This window comes from Ranitomeya imitator, chromosome 1 (assembly GCF_032444005.1).
Source record: "Ranitomeya imitator isolate aRanImi1 chromosome 1, aRanImi1.pri, whole genome shotgun sequence".
NCBI classification, from domain to species: Eukaryota; Metazoa; Chordata; class Amphibia; order Anura; family Dendrobatidae; genus Ranitomeya; species Ranitomeya imitator.
In genome coordinates, this window is record NC_091282.1 from 885,172,587 (window position 1) to 885,197,663 (window position 25,077).

Sequence of the window (25,077 nt, forward strand, 5' to 3'; positions counted from 1 at the left end):
CGGATTACTGCAAACATTTTTTCAAACTGAGTGTTTTTGGTTTTACCATTCTCTTTTGTGTCTTTATATACATATATGTGTCTACTGACATATATATATATATATATATATATATATATATATATATATATATACAGTATATATGTTTTCTTTTTTTTTTTACACATGGATCCCTTGTATAGCCATATGTTGGTTTTGCAAGCCTGCGATAAAAACACGCAGTACGGCTGCCATACGGATTACATACGGAGGATGCCATGCGCAAAAAACGGTGACACACCCTGCCTACGGAGGAGCTACGGACCACTATTTTGGGGACTTTTCAGCGTATTACGGCCATAATATACGGACCGTATTTTCATACGCTGTGTGTGACGCCGGCCTAAATCTGAGCAATGAAATAAAAAAAGAGGCAGTGTAAGGCCGGGATCACACATACGCGAGATACGGCCGAGTCTCGCAGGTGAAATCCCTCCTCTGGCGCCGGCACTCCGGAGCGGAGCGTGCAGCCGCATAGCAACACATAGAGCTGCACACTCCGCTCCCAAGTGCCGGCACCAGAGGAGGGATTTCACCTGCGAGACTCGGTCGTATCACACATATGTGTGATCCCGGCCTAAAGGCCAGAAACAATAAAAAAAAAATACATGCTGCAGAAAATACAATGCAATGTTTCAGCGCAGTATTTTCTGCAGCATGTTACATGACATTAAATATGAGCAATGACATTACAAAAAAGAGGCTTACCGCAGTGTCACCATCAGCCGCTCTGCCGGTGTGATGGCAAGCCTCATCCGTGTGTCCTGCCTTTGGATGACATCCCCAAGTATTTCTAGCAAATAATCAAAATGCTCCTGCCTCATCCGAACATAACTGTAAAATTTGTCTGGGTTCTGCCGCAACTCCAGATAGAGGGTTGACTGAACGCCCCGGGTCATCCGCAGTTCATTAATAGGATGTATCCATAGTCATCTCAGTCGACGTTGCTGCAGAAGAATCCTCCGTCTCGCTTGTTCCTCCTGCTCCTGCACTATAATATCCAGGCGATTTGTCTCGAAAATAACATCAGTTATCACACTCGCAATCCTCCCAAGTACTCCTTCCATCTCTCCAACTTTCTCTAAACCATTTCAAAGATGGGCTGTAAATACAGTCAGTATATAGTTTTCCCTGTTTTCCAGTAGCCAATCACATTTGGGAGACTCCCATTTTAAAAACGGATCCGTCATAAAAACAGATGCAACGGATGGTAAAAACGGATGTAACGCATACAGTATTTCGACGGAAACGTTTAGCGGATTTGCGATGGATCCGTCAAAATGGTGTATGCGTTGCATCCGTTTTTCACTATTTTAGACACATCCGTTTTTTCCACAAAACGACGCATTTTGACGTCTGCAGAAAAACGCTAGTGTGAAAGTAACCTTATACTGGAGTATATACGGTATGAAGGAAATAATGTTTCTTGGCATTTTTTTTTGGTTTGGTAGGTCTTTTTAAAAATCCATAAAACCAGCACAATAGTCTGACATTATTCTCAGATATCAAATGTGAGTCAGAAAGGCATGCAGGCATCTTCTCCATGCTGTCCCATTTAGTTTTAGCTCTTTCTCATCCATTTCAGCTTTTTTCACATGCCCCCAGACCTGTTTATTGGGTCCAGCAGAAGAATATTCACCTTTCCCATTGACTTGCATTGGATTCGTTATTCGGTACGAATACACAGATATTAAAAATTATTTGTGATGATTTTCCCGAATCCAAATATTTCACTTTTTGATCATCACTCCTCAGTAACCTAACACACCGCTCTGAGCTGACACGGCTTGTGAGCAGATCCTGCCTGAATTCCTAATACTAGCAGCCTTTGGTGTTTTTCATGGAGATTTCTTTTTTCACTTGTCACTGATACTGACATATTTCCTTTCTACAGATCTAGACCAGACTTTTGGTTAGGCTGGCGTCGCACTAAACATATGGAAAATCGGTCCGAATATCCCTACCGAGAGTCGCATGAGTGAAATGTGACTGTCATGCGAGTGTCATGCGAGTACCATCTGATTTTTTACAACTACCATCCGATTTACATCAGAATGCAGTGCGAATGCTACGCGATTGCAATGCGATTTTAACATGAGCTGTTACATACAGCAGTTCTCTATATCATTTACACATCATTTTCAAAGAAAATGTTCATCAAAACACACAAACTGTTGTGCTCGAAAGATTACATACCCTGGCAGAATTTTTCCTTGTTTGGCCTTTTTTCAGAGAATATGAATGATAACACCAAAACTTTTTCTCCTCTCATGGTTAGTGGTTGAGTGAAGCCATTTATTGTCAAACAGCTGCGTTTTCTCTTTTTAAATCATAATGACAACTCAAAGCATCCAAATGACCATGATCAAAAGTTCACATACCCTAGTGATTTTGGCCTGATAACATGCACAGAAGTTGACACAAATGAGTTTGAATGGCTAATGAAGGTAACATCCTCACCTGTGATCTGTTTGCTTGTAATAAGTGTGTGTGTGTATAAAAGCTAAGTGAGTTTCTTTGATCCAGACAGACTCTTGCACCTTTCATCCAGCCACTGGGGTTTCTGGATTGTGAGTCATGGGGAAAGAAAAAGAATTGTCATAGGATCTGTGGAAACAGTAGTTGAACTGTAAAAAACAGGAAAGGGATACAAAAAGATATCCAAGGAATTGATAATGCCAGTCAGCAGTGTTCAAACTGTGATTAACGAATGGAAAATCATGGGCTCTGTAAAAACAAAACCACGGTCAAGTAGGCCAACAAAAATGTCATCCACAACTGTCAGAAAATAGAAATACAGGACTCTCTGAAAACTATCGTTGTAGCTGTTTCAAGATGCACAATAAGGAAGCATTTGAAGACAAATGGTTGCATGGTCAAGTTGCAAGAAGAAAGCCATTACTTCGCAAATGCCACAAAGTATCTTGCATACAATATTCAAAACAGCACAGAGACAAGACTCAAAACTTCTGGAACAAGGTAATTTGGAGTGATGAGACCAAAATACAACTATTTGGCAACAACCATAAACGTTACATTTGGAGAGAGGTCGACAAGGCCTATGATGAAAGGAACACCATTCATACTGTAAAGCACGGAGATGGATCACTGATGTTTTGGGGATGTGTGAGCTACAAAAGCACAGGAAACTTGGTCAAACTTAAAGGAAAGATAAATGCAGCACGTTATCGGCAATTACTGGAGGCAAATTTGCACTCATCAGTCTGGAAGCTACGCATAGGATGTACTTGGACATTCCAACACAATAGTGATCCAAAATACAAGGTCAAGTCGACCTGTCATTGCAGAACAAAGTGAAGGTTCTGGAGTGGCCATCTCAGTCTCTTGACCTCAATATCATTGAGCCACTCTTGGGAGATCTCAAGCTCGCACTTCATGCTAGACAGCCCAGTAATTTACAGGAATAGGAGGCTTTTTGCCAAGAAGAGTGGGCAGCTTTACCATTTGAGAAAATAAAAAAAATCATCCACAACTACCACAAAAATCTTCAAGCTGTCATTGATGTTAGATGGGGCAACAAATGGGGTATGTGAACTTTTGATCAGGTTCATTCGGATGTTTTGGGTTGTCATTATGATTTTGATCTAAAAATAGAAAACACAGTAGGTTGACAATAAATGGCTTCACCTAACTACCCCCCCAAAAAAAAAAATATATAGATATATAGATATACACAGTACAGACCAAAAGTTTGGACACACCTTCTCATTTAAAGATTATTCTGTATTTTCATGACTATCAAAATTGTAAATTCACACTGAAGGCATCAAAACTATGAATTAACACATGTGGAAATATATACTTAAAAAAAGTGTGAAACAACTGAAAATATGTCTCATATTCTAGGTTCTTCAAAGTGGCCACCTTTTGCCTTGATGACTGCTTTGCAGCCTCTTGGCATTCTGTTGATGAGCTTCAAGAGGTAGTCACTGGAAATGGTCTTCCAACAATCTTGAAGGAGTTCCCAGAGCTGCTTAGCACTTGTTGGCCCTTTTGCCTTCACTCAGTGGTCCAGCTCACCCCAAACCATCTCGAATGGGTTCAGGTCTGGGAACTGTGGAGGCAAGGTGATCTGGCGTAGCACCCCATCACTCTCCTTCTTGGTCAAATAGCCCTTACACAACCTGGAGGTGTGTTTGGGGTCATTGTCCTGTTGAAAAATAAATAATGGTCCAACTAAACACAAACCAGATGGAATAGCATGCCGCTGCAAGATGCTGTGGCAGACATGCTGTTTCAGTATGCCTTCAATTTTGAATAAATCCCCAACAGTGTCACCAGCAAAGCACCCCCACACCATTAAACCTCCTCCTCTATGCTTCACGGTGGGAACCAGGCATGTAGAGTCCATCCGTTCACCTTTTCTGCATCGCACAAAGACAGTGGTTGGAACCAAAGATTTCAAATTTGGACTCATCAGACCAAAGCACAGATTTCCACTGGTCTAATGTCCATTCCTTGTGTTCTTTAGCCCAAACAAGTCTCTTCTGCTTGTTGCCTGTCCTTAGCAGTGGTTTCCTAGCAGCTATTTGACCATGAAGGCCTGCTGCACAAAGTTTCCTCTTAACAGTTGTTGTAGAGATGTGTCTGCTGCTGGAACTCTGAGTGGCATTGACCTGGCCTCTAATCTGAGCTGCTGTTAACATGTGATTTCTGAGGCTGGTGACTCAGATAAACTTATCCTCAAAAGCAGAGGTGACTCTTGGTCTTCCTTTCCTGGGGCGGTCTGTTGTGAATTCTGTTGTCAGGCTCCCTCCTGTGGTCATGAATGGTACTTCAGATGGTTCTGTCCATGGACTTTCTCTGGTGCCTGTGGGTGTTTCTGAGTTTCCTTCCACAGGTGACGAGGCTAATTCGTTAGTGGGCTGCTCTATTTAACTCCACTTAGATCTTTGCCCCATGCCAGCTGACAATGTTGTACTATGGCTCTAGTTCGCTCCTGGATCGTTGTGAGTTCCTGTTGCTCCAGCAGAAGCTAAGTTCCTCTGTGCTTTTTTGCTTGTTTGCTATTTTTTCTGTCCAGCTTGCTTTTGTCAATATTGCCTTGCTTGCTGGAAGCTCTGGGACGCAGAAGGGCGCCTCCCGCACCGTGAGTCGGTGCGGAAGGTATTTTTCCCTGCACTCTCTGCGTGGTCTTTTGTAGGTTTTTGTGCTGACCGCAAAGTAACCTTTTCTATCCTCGGTCTGTTCAGTAAGTCGGGCCTCACTTTGCTAAATCTATTTCATCACTGTGTTTGTATTTTCATCTTTACTCACAGTCATTATATGTGGGGGGCTGCCTTTTCCTTTGGGGAATTTCTCTGAGGCAAGGTAGGCTTTATTTTTCTATCTTCATGGCTAGCTAGTTTCTTAGGCTGTGCCGAGTTGCATAGGGAGCGTTAGGCGCAATCCACGGCTATTTCTAGTGTGTTTTGATAGGTTTAGGGATTGCGGTCAGCAGAGTTCCCATGTCCCAGAGCTCGTCCTTATTATCAGTAATAATCAGGTCCATTATTTGTCCAAACCACTGGATCATAACAGTACAGCTGGCCAAAAGTATTGATGCATCTCAATAGAGGGATAAGTGAAGCTCTGAGACCATTTTTTTTTCTTTGCAGCGTGTTCTTTCTCACTTTTCCCCTTTCCCTCTGGGTGGTTCAGAACACAGGTGTAGATATGGACATTCAAGGTCTGTCCTCTTGGATGGATAATCTCACTACAAGGGTACAAAACATTCAAGATTTTGTGGTTCAGAATCCGATGTTAGAGCCTAGGATTCCTATTCCTGATTTATTCTTTGGTGATAGATCTAAGTTCTTGAATTTCAAAAATAATTGTAAATTGTTTCTAGCTTTGAAACCTCGCTCCTCAGGTGATCCTGTTCAACAGGTAAGGATCATTATTTCCTTATTACGTGGCGACCCTCAAGACTGGGCATTTTCCCTTGCGCCAGGAGACCCGGCATTGCGTGATGTAGATGCGTTTTTCCTGGCGCTCGGATTGCTTTATGACGAACCTAATTCAGTGGATCAGGCAGAGAAAATCTTGCTGGCTCTATGTCAGGGTCAGGATGAAGCAGAGATATATTGTCAGAAGTTTAGAAAGTGGTCTGTGCTCACTCAGTGGAATGAATGTGCCCTGGAAGCAATCTTCAGAAAGGGTCTCTCTGAAGCCCTTAAAGATGTCATGGTGGGATTTCCCATGCCTGCTGGTCTGAATGAGTCTATGTCCTTGGCCATTCAGATCGATCGGCGCTTGCGTGAGCGTAAAACTGTGCACCATTTGGCGGTACTATCTGAGCATGGGCCTGAGCCTATGCAGTGTGATAGGACTTTGACCAGAGCTGAACGGCAGGAACACAGACGTCAGAATGGGCTGTGTTTTTACTGTGGTGACTCCACTCATGCTATCTCCGATTGTCCTAAGCGCACTAAGCGGTTCGCTAGGTCTGCCACCATTGGTACGGTACAGTCTAAATTTCTTTTGTCCGTTACTCTAATTTGCTCTTTGTCGTCCTATTCTGTTATGGCATTTGTGGATTCAGGCGCTGCCCTGAATTTGATGGACTTGGAGTATGCTAGGCGCTGTGGTTTTTTCTTGGAGCCCTTGCAGCATCCTATTCCATTGAGAGGAATTGATGCTATGCCTTTGGCCAAGAATAAGCCTCAGTACTGGACCCAATTGACCATGTGCATGGCTCCTGCACATCAGGAGGATATCTGTTTTTTGGTGTTACATAATCTGCATGATGTGGTCGTTTTAGGGTTACCATGGCTACAGGTCCATAATCCAGTATTGGACTGGAAATCTATGTCTGTGTCCAGCTGGGGTTGCCAGGGGGTACATGGTGATGTTCCATTTTTGTCAATTTCGTCTTCTACTCCTTCTGAAGTTCCGGAGTTTTTGTCGGATTATCAGGATGTATTTGATGAGCCAAAAGCCAGTGCCCTACCTCCTCATAGGGATTGCGATTGTGCAATTAATTTGATTCCTGGTAGTAAGTTTACTAAGGGCCGATTGTTCATTTTATCTGTGCCAGAACACGCCGCTATGCGGAGTTATATAAAGGAATCCTTGGAGAAAGGCCATATTCGCCCATCATCATCACCGTTGGGAGCAGGGTTCTTTTTTGTGGCCAAGAAGGATGGTTCTTTGAGACCTTGTATTGATTACCGCCTTCTTAATAAAATTACAGTCAAATTTCAGTATCCTTTGCCGTTGCTGTCCGTCTTGTTTGCTCATATTAAAGGGGCTAGTTGGTTTACCAAGATAGACCTTCGAGGGGCGTATAATCTTGTGCGTATTAAACGGGGCGATGAATGGAAAACAGCATTTAATACGCCCGAGGGCCATTTTGAGTACCTGGTGATGCCATTCGGGCTTTCCAATGCTCCATCAGTATTTCAGTCTTTTATGCATGACATCTTCCGAGAGTACCTGGATAAATTCCTGATTGTGTATTTGGATGATATTTTGGTCTTTTCGGATGATTGGGAGTCTCATGTGAAGCAGGTCAGAATGGTGTTCCAGGTCCTTCGTGCTAATTCCTTGTTTGTGAAGGGGTCAAAGTGTCTCTTTGGAGTTCAGAAGGTTTCATTTTTGGGGTTCATTTTTTCCCCTTCTACTGTCGAGATGGACCCTGTTAAAGTCCAGGCCATTCATGATTGGACTCAGCCGACATCTGTGAAGAGCCTGTAAAAGTTCCTGGGCTTTGCTAATTTTTATCGTCGCTTCATCGCTAATTTTTCTAGTGTTGCTAAACCGTTGACTGATTTAACCAAGAAGGGTGCTGATGGGGTCAATTGGTCTTCTGCGGCCATGGATGCTTTTCAGGAATTGAAGCGTCATTTTTCTTCTGCCCCTGTGTTGTGCCAGCCAGATGTTTCGCTCCCGTTTCAGGTTGAGGTTGATGCCTCTGAGATTGGGGCAGGGGCTGTTTTGTCACAAAAAAGTTCTGATGGCTCGGGAATGAAGCCATGTGCTTTCTTTTCTAGAAAGTTTTCGCCTGCTGAGCGCAATTATGATGTTGGTAATTGAGAATTGTTGGCCATGAAGTGGGCATTCGAGGAGTGGCGTCATTGGCTTGAAGGAGCCAAGCATCGCGTGGTGGTCTTGACAGATCACAAAAATTTGACTTATCTTGAGTCTGCCAAACGGTTGAATCCGAGACAGGCTCGATGGGTGTTGTTTTTCTCCCGTTTTGATTTTGTTGTTTCGTACATTCCGGGCTCAAAGAATGTGAAGGCTGATGCCCTGTCAAGGAGTTTTGAGCCTGACTCTCCGGGTGTTTCTGAGCCGGCAGGTATTTTAAAAAAGGGGATATTTTGTCTGCCATCTCCCCTGATTTGCGGCGGGTGCTGCAAAAATTTCAGGCTGATAGACCTGACCGTTGCCCAGCAGAAAAACTGTTTGTCCCTGATAAATGGACTAGTAGAGTTATCTCTGAGCTTCATTGTTCGGTGTTGGCTGGGCATCCTGGAATCTTTGGTACCAGAGATTTGGTGGCTAGATCCTTTTGGTGGCCGTCTTTGTCACGGGATGTGCATTCTTTTGTGCAGTCCTGTGGGACTTGTGCTCGGGCTAAGCCCTGCTGTTCTCGTGCTAGTGGGTTGCTTTTGCCCTTGCCGGTCCCGAAGAGGCCCTGGACGCATATTTCTATGGATTTTATTTCGGATCTCCCCGTCTCTCAAAAGATGTCTGTCATTTGGGTGGTTTGTGATCGCTTTTCTAAGATGGTCCATTTACATGGCATCCCGGAGAACATCGTTTCGGACAGAGGTTCCCAGTTTGTTTCGAGGTTTTGGCGATCCTTTTGTGCTAGGATGGGCATTGATTTGTCTTTTTCCTCGGCTTTCCATCCTCAGACAAATGGCCAAACCGAACGAACTAATCAGACGTTGGAAACATATCTGAGATGCTTTGTTTCTGCTGATCAGGATGATTGGGTGTCCTTTTTGCCGTTGGATGAGTTTGCCCTTAATTATCGGGCCAGCTCGGCTACTTTGGTTTCGCCGTTTTTCTGCAATTCTGGTTTCCATCCTCGTTTCTCTTCAGGGCAGGTTGAGTCTTCGGACTGTCCTGGTGTAGATACTGTGGTGGATAGGTTGCAGCAGATTTGGACTCATGTGGTGGACAATTTGACATTGTCCCAGGAGAAGGCTCAATGTTTCGCTAACCGCCGGCGCTGTGTGGGTCCCCGACTTCGTGTTGGGGATTTAGTTTGGTTGTCGTCTCGTTATGTTCCTATGAAGGTTTCCTCTCCTAAGTTTAAGCCTCGTTTCATTGGTCCGTATAAAATTTCTGAGGTTATCAATCCTGTGTCATTTCGTTTGGCCCTTCCAGATTCTTTTGCCATCCATAATGTGTTCCATAGGTCATTATTGCGGAGATACGTGGCGCCTGTGGTTCCATCCGTTGACCCTCCTGCTCCGGTGTTGGTTGAGGGGGAGTTGGAGTATGTGGTGGAGAAGATTTTGGATTCTCGTATTTTGAGACGGAAACTCCAGTACTTGGTCAAGTGGAAGGGTTATGGTCAGGAGGATAATTCCTGGGTTTTTGCCTCTGATGTTCATGCGGCCGATCTGGTTCGTGCCTTTCATTTGGCTCATCCTGGTCGGCCTGGGGGCTCTCGTGAGGGTTCGGTGACCCCTCCTCAAGGGGGGGGTACTGTTGTGAATTCTGTTGTCAGGCTCCCTCCTGTGGTCATGAATGGTACTTCGGCTGGTTCTGTCCATGGACTTTCTCTGGTGCCTGTGGGTGTTTCTGAGTTTCCTTCCACAGGTGACGAGGCTAATTCGTTAGTGGGCTGCTCTATTTAACTCCACTTAGATCTTTGCCCCATGCCAGCTGACAATGTTGTACTATGGCTCTAGTTCGCTCCTGGATCGTTCTGAGTTCCTGTTGCTCCAGCAGAAGCTAAGTTCCTCTGTGCTATTTTGCTTTTTTCTATTTTTTCTGTCCAGCTTGCTTTTGTCAATATTGCCTTGCTTGCTGGAAGCTCTGGGACGCAGAAGGGCGCCTCCCGCACCGTGAGTCGGTGCGGAAGGTATTTTTCCCTGCACTCTCTGCGTGGTCTTTTGTAGGTTTTTGTGCTGACCGCAAAGTAACCTTTTCTATCCTCGGTCTGTTCAGTAAGTCGGGCCTCACTTTGCTTAATCTATTTCATCACTGTGTTTGTATTTTCATCTTTACTCACAGTCATTATATGTGGGGGGCTGCCTTTTCCTTTGGGGAATTTCTCTGAGGCAAGGTAGGCTTTATTTTTCTATCTTCATGGCTAGCTAGTTTCTTAGGCTGTGCCGAGTTGCATAGGGAGCGTTAGGCGCAATCCACGGCTATTTCTAGTGTGTTTTGATAGGTTTAGGGATTGCGGTCAGCAGAGTTCCCACGTCCCAGAGCTCGTCCTTATTATCAGTAATAATCAGGTCCATTATTTGTCCAAACCACCGGATCATAACAGCGGTCCTCATGTGAGCCAGTTTCTTTGTAGCGCTTGATGGTTTTTGCCACTGCACTTGGGGACACGTTCAAAGTTTTCCCAATTTTTCTGACTGACTGACCTTTATTTCTTAATAAAGGGGGCAGATGTTGATAGCTTGGGAAGGGGGTTAAACTTATGGAGCTTCCCTGGCTATTAATGTCAGCTCACAACTATATAATAAGTCTTTATTGGCTATTAAAATGGGGGACCCCCACAAAATGATGCGGGGTCCCCCTATAATTAATAACCAGCAAAGGCTATGCAGATAGCTGTGGGCTGATATTAATAGCCTAGGAAGAGGCCATGGATACTGCACCCCCAGGCTAAAAACATCAGCTCTCTGCAGACCCAGAATACAGTAGGTGCATTTCTAAGATGTGCCAATTCTGACACTTAGCCTCGCTCTTCCCACTTGCCCTGTAGCGGTGGCAAGTGGGGTAAGGTAATAGATAGGGGGTTGATGTCACCTTTGTATTGTCAGGTGACAACTTGCCCCAAAGTTAGTAATGGAGAGGTGATAATAAGACACCCCCATTACTAACCCACTAGTCCCATTGTAAGAAAACACAAACACCCAGAAAAAGTCCTTTTATTGAATAAATGATACAGACTCCTTTAATTATCTTAATTAAACCATATGTATAACCCTACCCATTCCCCGATGCCCTAGTCATCAGCAAAAGAGGTAAAAAAAAAACAATATTCCTCACCTTTCCGCAGAGATTCTTTTAAAATCCATTTGCCCCACGATGGGTTCAGATCTGCTACATCTAGATGGCAGGCTGCATGATGCAACCATGCAGCCTGGCATCCAGTAGACACTGAGCACCGTGTGGGCATCAGGGGAACATTCTGACAACATTGTTTCCAACAGCAACCTGGCAGTCAGTGATGCTTCCAGGGGTCTTCTCCATGCTGACCCCATTACACTTGAGTGTTGTTTCCATCCATTTCAGCAATTTTTCTGCCCCTCCAGACCTTCTGGGAGGGTCTGCCAAAAAAATCTTGAGTTTCCCTTTGACCTCAGTTATCCTTGTTAATCAAGTCGAGCCCATCCGAGCGTCCGACCTGCTCAATTTGAGTACTGAGCACTCGAGCATTTTAGTGCTCGATCACCACTACTTAAAAATTCAAACTTGTTCTCATCAGACCACAACGCACTTTCCAAATGCTTTTGGAAGACTGGATGTGAATTTTGGCAAAGGCTTTTATCTTGCCATCTTACCCTAAAGGACATATGTGAAGATAGAATACAAGAGATTGTTATAACATGCATCACACACAAAGTATTTTCCAAAAATGCCTATTGGCAGCCTCCTGGACTAATTTACTTCCCGTTTTTTATCAATTTCTGTTGTGTCAAATTTAAGCAACTTTTTAACCCCTTCATGACCCAGCCTATTTTGACCTTAATGACCTGGCCGATTTTTGCAATTCTGACCAGTGTCCTTTTATGAGGAAATAACTCAGGAATGCTTCAACGAATCCTAGTGGTTCTGAGATTGGTTTTTCATGACGTATTGGGCATCATGTCAGTGGTAAATTTAGATCAATAATTTTTGCGTTTATTTGTGAAAAAAATGGAAATTTGGTTAAAATTTAGAAAATTTCGTAATTTTCACATTTTGAATTTTTATTCTGTTAAACGAAGGAGTTATATGACACAAAATAGTTAATAAATAACATTAACCACATGTCTAATTTAGATCAGCGCAATTTTGGAAACAAAATTTTTTTTTGCTAGGAAGTTATAAGGGTTAAAAGTTGACCAGCGATTTCTCATTTTTACCGCAAAATTTACAAAACCATTTTTTTTAGGGACCACCTCACATTTGAAATCAGTTTGAGGGGTCTATATGGCTGAAAATACTCAAAGGTGACACCATTCTAAAAACTGCACCTCTCAAGGTGCTCAAAACCACATTCAAGAAGTGAACATTTAACATTTAGTCACAAAAATGATCTTTTAGCAACAATTTTTTTATTTTCCCAAGGGTAAAAAGAGAAACTGGACCCCAAAAGTTATTGTAAAATTTGTCCTGAGTACCCCGATACCCCATATGTGGAGGGCGAACTACTGTTTGGGCACACAACAGGGCTCAGAAGGGAAGGAGCGCCATTTGACTTTCAATGAAAAATTGGCTCCAATCTTTAGCGGACACCATGTTGCGTTTGGAGAGCCCCTATGTGCCTAAACATTGGAGCTCCCCCACAAGTGACCCCATTTTGAAAACTAGTCCCCCCGAGGAACTTATCTAGATGCATATTGAGCACTTTGAACACCCAGGTGCTTCACAAATTGATCCGTAAAAATGAAAAAGTACTTTTTTTTCACAAAAAAATTCTTTTAACCTCAATTTGTTTATTTCCACATGGGCAACAGGATAAAATGGATCGTAAAATGTGTTGGGCAATTTCTCCTGAGTACACCGATACTTCATATGTGGTCACAAACCACTGTTTGTGTACACGGCAAGGCTCGGAAGGGAAGGGGCGCCATTTGACTTTTGAATGAAAAATTTGCTCCAATCGTTAGCAGACACCATGTCGCGTTTGGAGAGCCCCTGTATGCCTAAACATTGGAGCTCCCCCACATGTGACCCCATTTTGGAAACTAGACCCCCCAAGGAACTTATCTAGATGCATAGTGAGCACATTGAACCCCCAGGTGCTTCACAAATTGATCTGTAAGAATGAAAAAGTACTTTTTTTTCACAAAAAAATTATTTTGGCCTCAATTTGTTCATTTACACATGAGTAACAGGGTAAAATGGATCCTAAAATGTATTGGGCAATTTCTCCTGAGTACAGTGATACCTCACATGTGGGGGTAAACCACTGTTTGGCCACACAGCCGGGCTTGGAAGGGAAGGAGCGCCATTTGACTTTTTGAATGAAAAATAAGCTCCAATCATTAGCGGACACCATGTCGTGTTTGGAGAGCCCCTGTGTGCCTAAACATTTGAACTCCCCCACATGTGACCCCATTTTGGAAACTAGACCTCCCATGGAACTAACCTAGATGTACGGTGAACACTTTAAATCCACAAGTGCTTCACAGAAGTTACAGAAGTTTATAATGCAGAGCAGTGAAAATAAAAAATCATTTTTCTTTCCTCAAAAATTATTTTTTAGCCCACAATTTTTTATTTTCACAAGAGTAACAGAAGAAATTGGACCCCAAAAGTTGTTGTCCAGTTGGTCCTGAGTACGCTGATACCCCATATGTGGGGGGAACCACTGTTTTGGCACACGTCGGGGCTCGGAAGTGAGGGAGTACCATTTGACTTTTTGAACGCAAGATTGGCTGGAATCAATGGTGGCGCCATGTTGCGTTTGGAGACCCCTGATGTGCCTAAAGAGTGGAAACCCCTCAATTCTAACACCAACACTAACCCCAACACACCCCTTACCCTAATCTCAACTCTAGCCATAACCCTAATCACAACCCCAACCCCAACACACCCCTAACCCTAATCCCAACCCTAACCATAATCCTAACCCTAATCCCAACCCTAACCCCAACACAACCCTAACCACAACCCTAACCCCAACACACCCCTAACCCTAACCATAACCCTAACCACAAGCCTAATATTAACCCTATTTCCAACCCTAGCCCTAATTCCAACCCTAACTCTAATTCCAACCCTAACCCTAAGGCTATGTTCCCACGTTGCGGATTCATGTGAGATTTTTCCGCACCATTTTTGAAAAATGCACAGATAAAAGGCACTGCGTTTTACCTGCAGATTTACAGCGGATTTCCAGTGTTTTTTATGTGGATTTCACCTGCGGATTCCTATTGAGGAACAGGTGTAAAACGCTGCGGAATCTGCACAAGGAATTGACATGCTGCGGAAAATACAACACAGTGTTTCCGCATGGTATTTTCCGCACCATGGGCACAGAAGATTTGGTTTTCCATAGGTTTACATGGAACTGTAAAGCTGATGGAAAACTGCTACGAATCCGCAGCGGCCAATCCGCTGCGGATCCGCAGCCAAATCTGCTGTGGATCCGCAGCCAAATCCGCACCGTGTGCACATAGCCTAATTCTAAGGGTATGTGCACATGATGCGGAAAACGCTGCGGATCCACAGCGTTTCCGCAGCTGCGGGTCCGCAGCAGTTTCCCATGAGTTTACAAAAAACATTGCGCACATGCTGCGGAAAAAACTGCGCGGAAACGCAGCGGTTTACATTCCGCACATTTCACTTCTTTCTGCGGATTCCGCAGTGGTTTTACAACTGCTCCAGTAGAAAACCGCAGTGAAATCCGCAGAAAAACCGCGGTAAATCCACGATAAATCCGCAGCAGTTTTGCACTGCGGATTTATCAAAATCCGCAGAGGACCAGAATACGTGTGCACATTCCCTAACCCTAACCCTAGTCCTAATTCTAGTGGGAATCCCTACCTATTGGGGTGATAAAGGGGGGGGGTCATTTACTTTTTTTTATTTTGATCATTGTGATAGGTTTTATCACAGTGATCAAAATGTACATGGAACGAATCTGCCGGCCGGCAGATTCGGTGGCCGCACTGCGCATGCGCCCGCCATTTTGGAAGATGGCGGCGCCCATGGAGAAGATGGATGGACACCCGGAGGCTTGTTAAGTATGAGGGGGGAGATCGGGGCACAGGGGGGCGTTGGAGCACGGGGGGGTGGGATCGGAGCACAGGGGGAGCAGACAGGAGGACGGGGGAGCAGACAGGGCGACGGAGGGGAGCGGAGCACAGGACGGAGGACTGTGTAGGCGATCGGTGGCAGTGGGGGGGGGGGATCAGGGTTTCCAGCCATGGCCAATGATATTGCAGCATTGGCCATGGCTGGATTGTAATATTTCACCACTTTTCATCGGTGAAATATTACAAATCGCTCTCATTGGCAGTTTCACTTTCAACAGCCAATCAGAGCCATCGTAGCCACGGGGGGGGGTGAAGCCACACCCCCTGGGCTAAAGTACCACTCCCCCTGTCCCTGCAGATCAGGTGAATTTGGAGTTAACCCTTTCACCCAATCTTCAGGGACGCGATCTTTCCATGACGCCACATAGGCGTCACAGGTCAGATTGGCACCAACTTTCATGACGCCTATGTGGCGCCAAAGGTCTGGAAGGGGTTAATGACAATAAGTGTTCGATGGTATATCTAATGGCTCATGGCTTGGATATGTTTTGTACCCTTATCCTGACTAATAAATTTTAAAAATGTGAACCCTTGCTGCATTGTAAGCTGTTTACAGACCATGGCTTTTTCTGATAAATTTTTCCTCACACTGAGAAAATAATGACAGCATGCGGCAAGTGGCTGCATCTATCAGCCAAGAATCGCAAATTCAATTCAATGGGTAACAGAAAAAAATCGTAAGGCATTCGGACCATGCATGTACCATCTGATTTTTACGCACTCATCTCATAGGAAATCCGACATTTCATGAGCCAAGTAGAGTAAATTCACAATGTGGTCTTTCAGAAAAGAATAGATAGAATAAAAAAATACACTGAATAGATAGAAAGATGTCAGCAACATATAATTAGTGCAGCACGTGTGTAGTTTAATGTACATGTGTTTAGCTAATAATTAAAGAAATAAAATAAAAAAATGGCGTCAGGTCCCCCTAATTTTTTATTAACCAGCTGGGGAAAGCCGACAGATGGGGGTTAATACTGTTTGTATAGTCTGGGAAGGGGGTAATATACATGGAGCATCCCAGAATATTTATATCCGCTCATAGCTGTCCGCGAGGGTTGAGCGAAATGGATTGGGCAATTTCAAAAGTCGCCGACTTTTGGCAAAGTCGGGTTTCATGAAACCGACCCGATCCTAGTGTGGGATCGGCCATGCGGTCGGCGATCTTCGCACCAAAGTCGGGTTTCGTTTATATATATATATATATATATATATATATATATATATATATATATATATATATATTTATATATGTCATTGAGACACATATATATATATATTTATATTTACTTCAGCGCGATATAGCAGAAAATCCGGTAATTCAATTGCCGGCTTTTCATTTCTCCTTCCTAAACCCAACATGATATGAGACATGGTTTACATACAGTAAACCATGTCATATTCCCATTTTTTTGCATATTCCACACTACTAATGTTAGTAGTGTGTATGTGCAAAATTTGGGCGCTGTAACTATTATATTTAAGGGTTAAATCGTGGAAAAAATTGGCGTGGGCTCTCCGCCAGAATGGTAAAACCACTGACTGAGGGCAGATATTAATAGCCTGGAGAGAGTCCACGGTTATTGCCCCCCCCCCGGCTAAAAACATCTGCCCCCAGCCACCCCAGAAAAGGCACATCTGGAAGATGCGCCTATTCTGGCACTTGGCCACTCTCTTCCCATTCCCGTGTAACAGTGGGATATGGGGTAATGAAGGGTTAATGTCACCTTGCTATTGTAAGGTGACATTAAGCCAGATTAATAATGGAGAGGCGTCAATTATGACACCTATCCATTATTAATCCAATTGTATGAAATGGTTAAAAAGCACACCCACATTATTACAAAGTCTTTTAATGAAATAAAGACACAGGTTGTTGTAATATTTTATTTCCCCAAATTTTTTTCCCCAAAGGTGGAGCTTACTCTTTGCCACATGGTTTTTTTTTGCCTTCCTCTGGATCAACATGTTAGGGAATATTAGGTTAGGCTATGGGTTGAATTAGATGGACTTAAAGTCTCCCTTCAACCATAATAACTATGTAACTATGTAATGTGGTAGGGGGCGGGATTGCGTGTGGTAATGTGGTGGGGGGTGTTGTGAATTCTGCTTTTGGGTTCCCCCCAGTGGTTGTAGGTGGGAATGCAGTTGTCTCTGAGTCGCAGTCCTGGCCAGGTGTATCTGCTGATTGCAGTTCTGACTGGGATATTTAGGTTTGCAGGATTCATTAGTTCTTGCCAGTTGGCAATGTTTCTTGTGAAGTGTTGGATCACTTTCTGGCTTCTCCTGCTTAGCTGCCAATTCAGCAAAGATAAGTGTCTGTTTCTTTTTCTGTGGCACACATGCAGTGTGCTTATATTCTGTGCTATTCATTTGTTTTTCTCTTGTCCAGCTTAGACTGTGTCAGTGTTTTCTCAGTCTTGTTGGATTCTCTGGAGTTGCAGATATACGCTCCACATCTTTAGTTAGATGGTAGAGGTTTTGTATTTTCTGCTGTGGATATTTTTGGAAGGATTTTTAATATTGACCGCTTAGTATCCTGTCCTATCCTTTCCTATTGAGCTAGTGTGGCCTCATTTGCTAAATCCTGTTTCCTGCCTGCGTGTGTCTTTTCCTCTACTACTCACAGTCAATATATGTGGGGGGCTGCCTATCCTTTGGGGTTCTGCTCTGAGGCAAGGTAGAATTCCTATTTCCATCTATAGGGGTATTTAGTCCTCCGGCTGTGTTGAGGTGCCTAGGTTTTGTTAGGCACACCCCACGGCAACTTCTAGTTGGCTCAGGTAGTGCAGCTCATCTAGGATGGCACATCAATGCGGCTGTGGCAAGAATATTTGTTGTGTGTGTCAGCATACTGTCCAGAGGCTGGAGGCACTACCAAGAGACAGGCCAGTACAACAGGATACATGGAGGGGGCAGTAGGAGGGCAACAACCCAGCAGCGGGACTGCTACCTCAGCCTTTGTGCAAGGAGGAACAGGAGGAGCACTGACAGAGCACTGCAAAATGACCTCCAGCAGACCACAAACGTGCATTTCTGTGCACAAATGGTTAGAAACTGACTTCATGAGGATGGTCTGAGTTCCCGACGTCCACAGATGGGGGCTGTGCTCACAGCCCAACACGTGCAGGATGCTTGGCATTTGCCACAGAACTCCAGGATTGGCAAATTCGCCACTGACACCCTGTGCTCTTCAAAGATGAAAGCAGGTTCACACTGAGTACATGTGACAGACGTGACAGAGTCTGGAGACGCTGTGGAGAGTGATCTGCTGCCTGCAACATCCTTCAGCATGACCGGTTTGGCAGTGGATCAGTAGTGGTGTGGGGGACATTTTTCTCCATGTACTCGCCAGAGTTAGCCTCACTACCATTAGGTACCGAAATGATATCCTCAGACCCCTTGTGAGATCATATTCTGGTGCAGTTGGCCCTGGGTTCCTCCTAATGCAGTAAAATGCCAGATCTCATGTGGCTGGAGTGTGTCACCAGTTCCTGCAAGATGAAGGCATTGAAGCTGTGGACTGACCCGCTCATTCCCCATACCTGAATCGGATTGAACACATCTGAGACATCATGTCTCGCACCATCCACCAATATCTCGTTGCCCCACAGACTTTCCAGGAGTTGGCAGATGCTTTAGTCCAGGTCTGGGAGGAGATCACTCAGGAGATCATCTGCCTCCTCATCAGGAGCATGCCCAGGCATTGTAGGCACGTGGAGGCAAAAAACACTACTGAGCATCATTTCCTTGTCTTGAGGCATTTCCATTGAAGTTGGATCAGCCTGTAACTTCATTTTTTACTTTGATTTTGAGCATCATTCCAACTCCAGACCTTCGTGGATATTAGTTGCGATTTACGTTGATAATTTTTAGGTTTTATTGTTCTCAACACATTCCACTGTGTAATGAATAAAGATTTACAACTGGAATATTTAATTCAGTGATATCTAGGAAGTGGGATTTTAGTGTTCCCTTTATTTTTTTGAGCAGTGTACATTCCTGCAATCTTTAGTGCTGAAATGAATAAGGTCAGCGGAGTTCATAGCCAATGAACCCTGGTCACCTTAGTGACGCACTGCACCCATTGAAAGAATTTTCTAGCCTTAAACATGGTAACATGGCCTGCAATGTCTCCAGACTTGACTCCCATTGAGCACATCTTGATTGTCATTTTTCGGCAAAAGCAAGGGCTGCTAGTAGATCTTGAAGATTTGCTTAACTAAGTGCATCTGGGGTGGCATACCTTTCCTCAGACAACCTCATTGATAGCTTGCCAATACATGTACTGTAAATAAAAATATTTTTGTTTGTGGCAACCTTATTCATTAAGGAATAAATGCATGATTTTCCCTTCCTGGATTTTCAATTTCAATGTTAAGAAGAATGTGTAGGTTCAGGTTGCTGTGACTGCTTTACAATAATAAACATAAAAACCAAAGCAACCATTCTCTTAGTGATATATGGTATACAATGGCATGTGAAAGTTTGGGAAGAATTACTGTTATTGTGAACAGTAATGCCAGTTGACAAAAAAAATTTAAATTGTCATTTTTTGACATTTTAAAAATTGCAAAAAGGAATATGGGCCAATGCACATTCAGCTGAAATGCATTGCATTGCAGAGCTCCACCGGATTCCTGAACCACAATACAAGCTATCAGACAATCAGAGGCAGTGACATCACGTGCTGCCCGTTGCTTGCACGTTGAAGTCGATTGCTGGCTTCTGTGCCAGCTACAGAAGGGGATGCCACGTGGAATGGGAGCAGAAGAAAGTACCATAAGTAGAATAATTGTATTTTTTGTATGCATTAAAGAAAAGTAGCTGTCACAATACCCGGTATTAATGCTGCAGTTGAAACTGCACCCAGCAGCAACGGAGCTGGAGCAGACACCGGGTAACTAACCTGATCACCAATGGCACCTTCCACATGAGACAGAGTGATCAGATAAAGCAACAGGACCGTAGATCATGTGACAGAGTGGGAGGTGGTGAGGGGGCGGAGCCAGACACTGGGAAACAGAGAAGGAACAAGCATAAAAGAATAGTGAAAGAAGCAGAGGCCATAGCCAGGAGATTACAAGATACCAACAGGGAGAGTCAGGGAATAGTCAGAAGCTAAGCCAGGGGTAAGTAACATAGTAACATAGTAACATAGTTAGTAAGGCCGAAAAAATACATTTGTCCATCCAGTTCAGCCTATATTCCATCATAATAAATCCCCAGATCTACGTCCTTCTACAGAACCTAATAATTGTATGATACAATATTGTTCTGCTCCAGGAAGACATCCAGGCCTCTCTTGAACCCCTCGACTGAGTTCGCCATCACCACCTCCTCAGGCAAGCAATTCCAGATTCTCACTGCCCTAACAGTAAAGAATCCTCTTCTATGTTGGTGGAAAAACCTTCTCTCCTCCAGACGCAAAGAATGCCCCCTTGTGCCCGTCACCTTCCTTGGTATAAACAGATCCTCAGCGAGATATTTGTATTGTCCCCTTATATACTTATACATGGTTATTAGATCGCCCCTCAGTCGTCTTTTTTCTAGACTAAATAATCCTAATTTCGCTAATCTATCTGGGTATTGTAGTTCTCCCATCCCCTTTATTAATTTTGTTGCCCTCCTTTGTACTCTCTCTAGTTCCATTATATCCTTCCTGAGCACCGGTGCCCAAAATTGGACACAGTACTCCATGTACGGTCTAACTAGGGATTTGTACAGAGGCAGTATAATGCTCTCATCATGTGTATCCAGACCTCTTTTAATGCACCCCATGATCCTGTTTGCCTTGGCAGCTGCTGCCTGGCACTGGCTGCTCCAGGTAAGTTTATCATTAACTAGGATCCCCAAGTCCTTCTCCCTGTCAGATTTACCCAGTGGTAATCCAGGAAAACAAATAAAGCATGAGACAGCAAGACACAAAGCAAGCCAATACACACTTCAGAGGTCAAGTATACAGACAGCAGAAAAACCTATAGCTGACAATGATACCAGGTTAGGAGCGAGTATAAATAGCCCTCCCATCCAGAAAGAGAGGCTAACAACATTAACCCTGAGAGAACAGGACATTAACCTTGTCCTAACCATGACAGTAGCAGAATGGGTAACATGCTATATAAACCAGGCTGGGCAAAGGGTGGGAGACATATATACCAAGATGGGCCCAGGATGGAAGACATATATCAGGAAGGGAAATATATATACCAAGATAGGAGACATATATGCCAAGTTGGGCCCAAGATATGGGACATACAGCTCTGGCAAAAATTAAGAGACCACTGAAAAATTTTCAGTTTGTCTGATTTTTCTCTTTATAGGTATATTTAAGAGTAAAATGTAAATTGTTCTTTTATTCTATAAACTACTGACCTCATGTCTCCGAATTTCCAAGCAATACATTTTGTATTTTTTTTTCTGAAAAGGAGAAATGGTCAAAATTACAAAAAAAAAAAACAGTGCTTCCAGACTTCAAATAATGCAACAAAAACAAGTTCATAATCATTTAGAAACAACAATACTAATGTTTTAACTCGGGAAGAGTTCAGAAATCAATATTTTGTGGAATAACCATGATTTTTAATGCATCTTGGCATGCTTTCCACCAGTCTTTCACACTGCTACTAGCACAAAAATTTAAGCAGTTCTTTGCTTGATGGCTTGTGACTCTCCATCATCCTCTTGATTACATTTCAGAGGTTTTCAATGGGGCTCAGGTCTGGAAATTGGGCTGTCCATGACAGGGTTTTGATGTGATGGTCTCTTAGTTTTTGTCAGAGCTGTATACGATATGAGGATGGGCCCAGAAAGGGGGACATACAGGTGCTTTTTACTAGTTTAGAATGTCTTCAAAAAGTAAATTTATTTCAGTTCTTTAACACAAAAAGTGAAACACATATATTATAAAGAGTCATTACAAACAGAGTGATCTATTTTAAGTGTTTAATTCTGTTTATGTTGATGATTATGGCTTACAGACAATGAAAACCCCAAAGTCATTATCTCAGTAAATTTGAATAAATAACAAAAAACCACCTGCATAGGCTTCCTTAGCATTCAAAAGGTCACTTAGAATGTTTCAGTAGGCTCCATAATCCTGGGGAAAACTGCTGACTTGACAGATGTCCATGCTCTGCACGGAGAGTAAGCCACAAAAGGTCATTGCTAAAGAAGCTGGCTCTTCACAGAGCGCTGTATTTAAGCATATTAATGGAAAGCTGAGTGGAAGGAAAAAGTGTGGTAGAAAAAGGTGCACAAGCAACCAGGATACCTGCAGCCTTGAAAGATTGTTAAGAAAAGGACTTTCAAAAATTTGTGGGAGATTCACAAGGAGTGGACTGCTGCTGGAGTCATTTGTTCAAGAGCCACCACTCACTTACGTATCTAGAACATGGGCTATAAGTGTTGCATTCCTTGTGTTAAGCCACTCATGACCAATAGACAACACCAGATGCGTCCTACCTAAACCAAAGAGAAAAAGAAATGGACTGTTGCTTAGTGGTCCAAGTAAATTTTGCATTTCATTTGGAAGTCAAGGTCCCAGAGTCTGCATGAAGTGTGGAGAGGCAAACAATCCAAGCTGCTTGAGGTCTAGCGCGAAGTTTTCACAATCAGTGATGGTTTGGGGAGCCATGTCATCTGCTGATCTAGGTCCACTGTGTTTTATCAAGACAAAAGTCAGCCCAGCCGTCTACCAGGAAATTTTAGAGCACTTCCTGCTTCCCTCTGCCGACGAGCTTTTTGGAGATGGAAATGGTACCACTATAGGCCCAGGATGGTTGACATATATAGTAACATAGTAACATAGTAAGGCCGAAAAAAGACATTTGTCCATCCAGTTCAGCCTATATTCCATCATAATAAATCCCCAGATCTACGTCCTTCTACAGAACCTAATAATTGTATTTTTTGTATGCATTAAAGAAAAGTAGCTGTCACAATACCCGGTATTAATGCTGCAGTTGAAACTGCACCCAGCAGCAACGGAGCTGGACCAGACACCGGGTAACTAACCTGATCACCAATGGCACCTTCCACATGAGACAGAGTGATCAGATAAAGCAACAGGACTGTAGATCATGTGACAGAGTGGGAGGTGGTGACGGGGCGGAGCCAGACACTGGGAAACAGAGAAGGAACAAGCATAAAAGAATAGTGAAAGAAGCAGAGGCCATAGCCAGGAGATTACAAGATACCAACAGGGAGAGTCAGGGAATAGTCAGAAGCCAAGCCAGGGGTAAGTAACATAGTAACATAGTAACATAGTTAGTAAGGCCGAAAAAATACATTTGTCCATCCAGTTCAGCCTATATTCCATCATAATAAATCCCCAGATCTACGTCCTTCTACAGAACCTAATAATTGTATGATACAATATTGTTCTGCTCCAGGAAGACATCCAGGCCTCTCTTGAACCCCTCGACTGAGTTCGCCATCACCACCTCCTCAGGCAAGCAATTCCAGATTCTCACTGCCCTAACAGTAAAGAATCCTCTTCTATGTTGGTGGAAAAACCTTCTCTCCTCCAGACGCAAAGAATGCCCCCTTGTGCCCGTCACCTTCCTTGGTATAAACAGATCCTCAGCGAGATATTTGTATTGTCCCCTTATATACTTATACATGGTTATTAGATCGCCCCTCAGTCGTCTTTTTTCTAGACTAAATAATCCTAATTTCGCTAATCTATCTGGGTATTGTAGTTCTCCCATCCCCTTTATTAATTTTGTTGCCCTCCTTTGTACTCTCTCTAGTTCCATTATATCCTTCCTGAGCACCGGTGCCCAAAACTGGACACAGTACTCCATGTGCGGTCTAACTAGGGATTTGTACAGAGGCAGTATAATGCTCTCATCATGTGTATCCAGACCTCTTTTAATGCACCCCATGATCCTGTTTGCCTTGGCAGCTGCTGCCTGGCACTGGCTGCTCCAGGTAAGTTTATCATTAACTAGGATCCCCAAGTCCTTCTCCCTGTCAGATTTACCCAGTGGTTTCCCATTCAGTGTGTAATGGTGATATTGATTCCTTCTTCCCATGTGTATAACCTTACATTTATCATTGTTAAACCTCATCTGCCACCTTTCAGCCCAAGTTTCCAACTTATCCAGATCCATCTGTATCAGAATACTATCTTCTCTTGTATTAACTGCTTTACATAGTTTTGTATCATCTGCAAATATCGATATTTTACTGTGTAAACCTTCTACCAGATCATTAATGAATATGTTGAAGAGAACAGGTCCCAAAACTGACCCCTGCGGTACCGCACTGGTCACAGCAACCCAGTTAGAGACTATACCATTTATAACCACCCTTTGCTTTCTATCACTAAGCCAATTACTAACTCATTTACACACATTTTCCCCCAGACCAAGCATTCTCATTTTGTGTACCAACCTCTTGTGCGGCACGGTATCAAACGCTTTGGAAAAATCGATATATACAACGTCCAATGACTCACCGTGGTCCAGCCTATAGCTTACCTCTTCATAAAAACTGATTAGATTGGTTTGACAGGAGCGATTTCTCATAAACCCATGCTGATATGGAGTTAAACAGTTATTCTCATTGAGATAATCCAGAATAACATCCCTCAGAAACCCTTCAAATATTTTACCAACAATAGAGGTTAGACTTACTGGCCTATAATTTCCAGGTTGACTTTTAGAGCCCTTTTTGAATATTGGCACCACATTTGCTATGCGCCAGTCCTTCGGAACAGACCCTGTCGCTATAGAGTCCCTAAAAATAAGAAATAATGGTTTATCTATTACATTACTTAGTTCTCTTAGTACTCGTGGGTGTATGCCATCCGGACCCGGAGATTTATCTATTTTAATCTTATTTAGCCGGTTCCGCACCT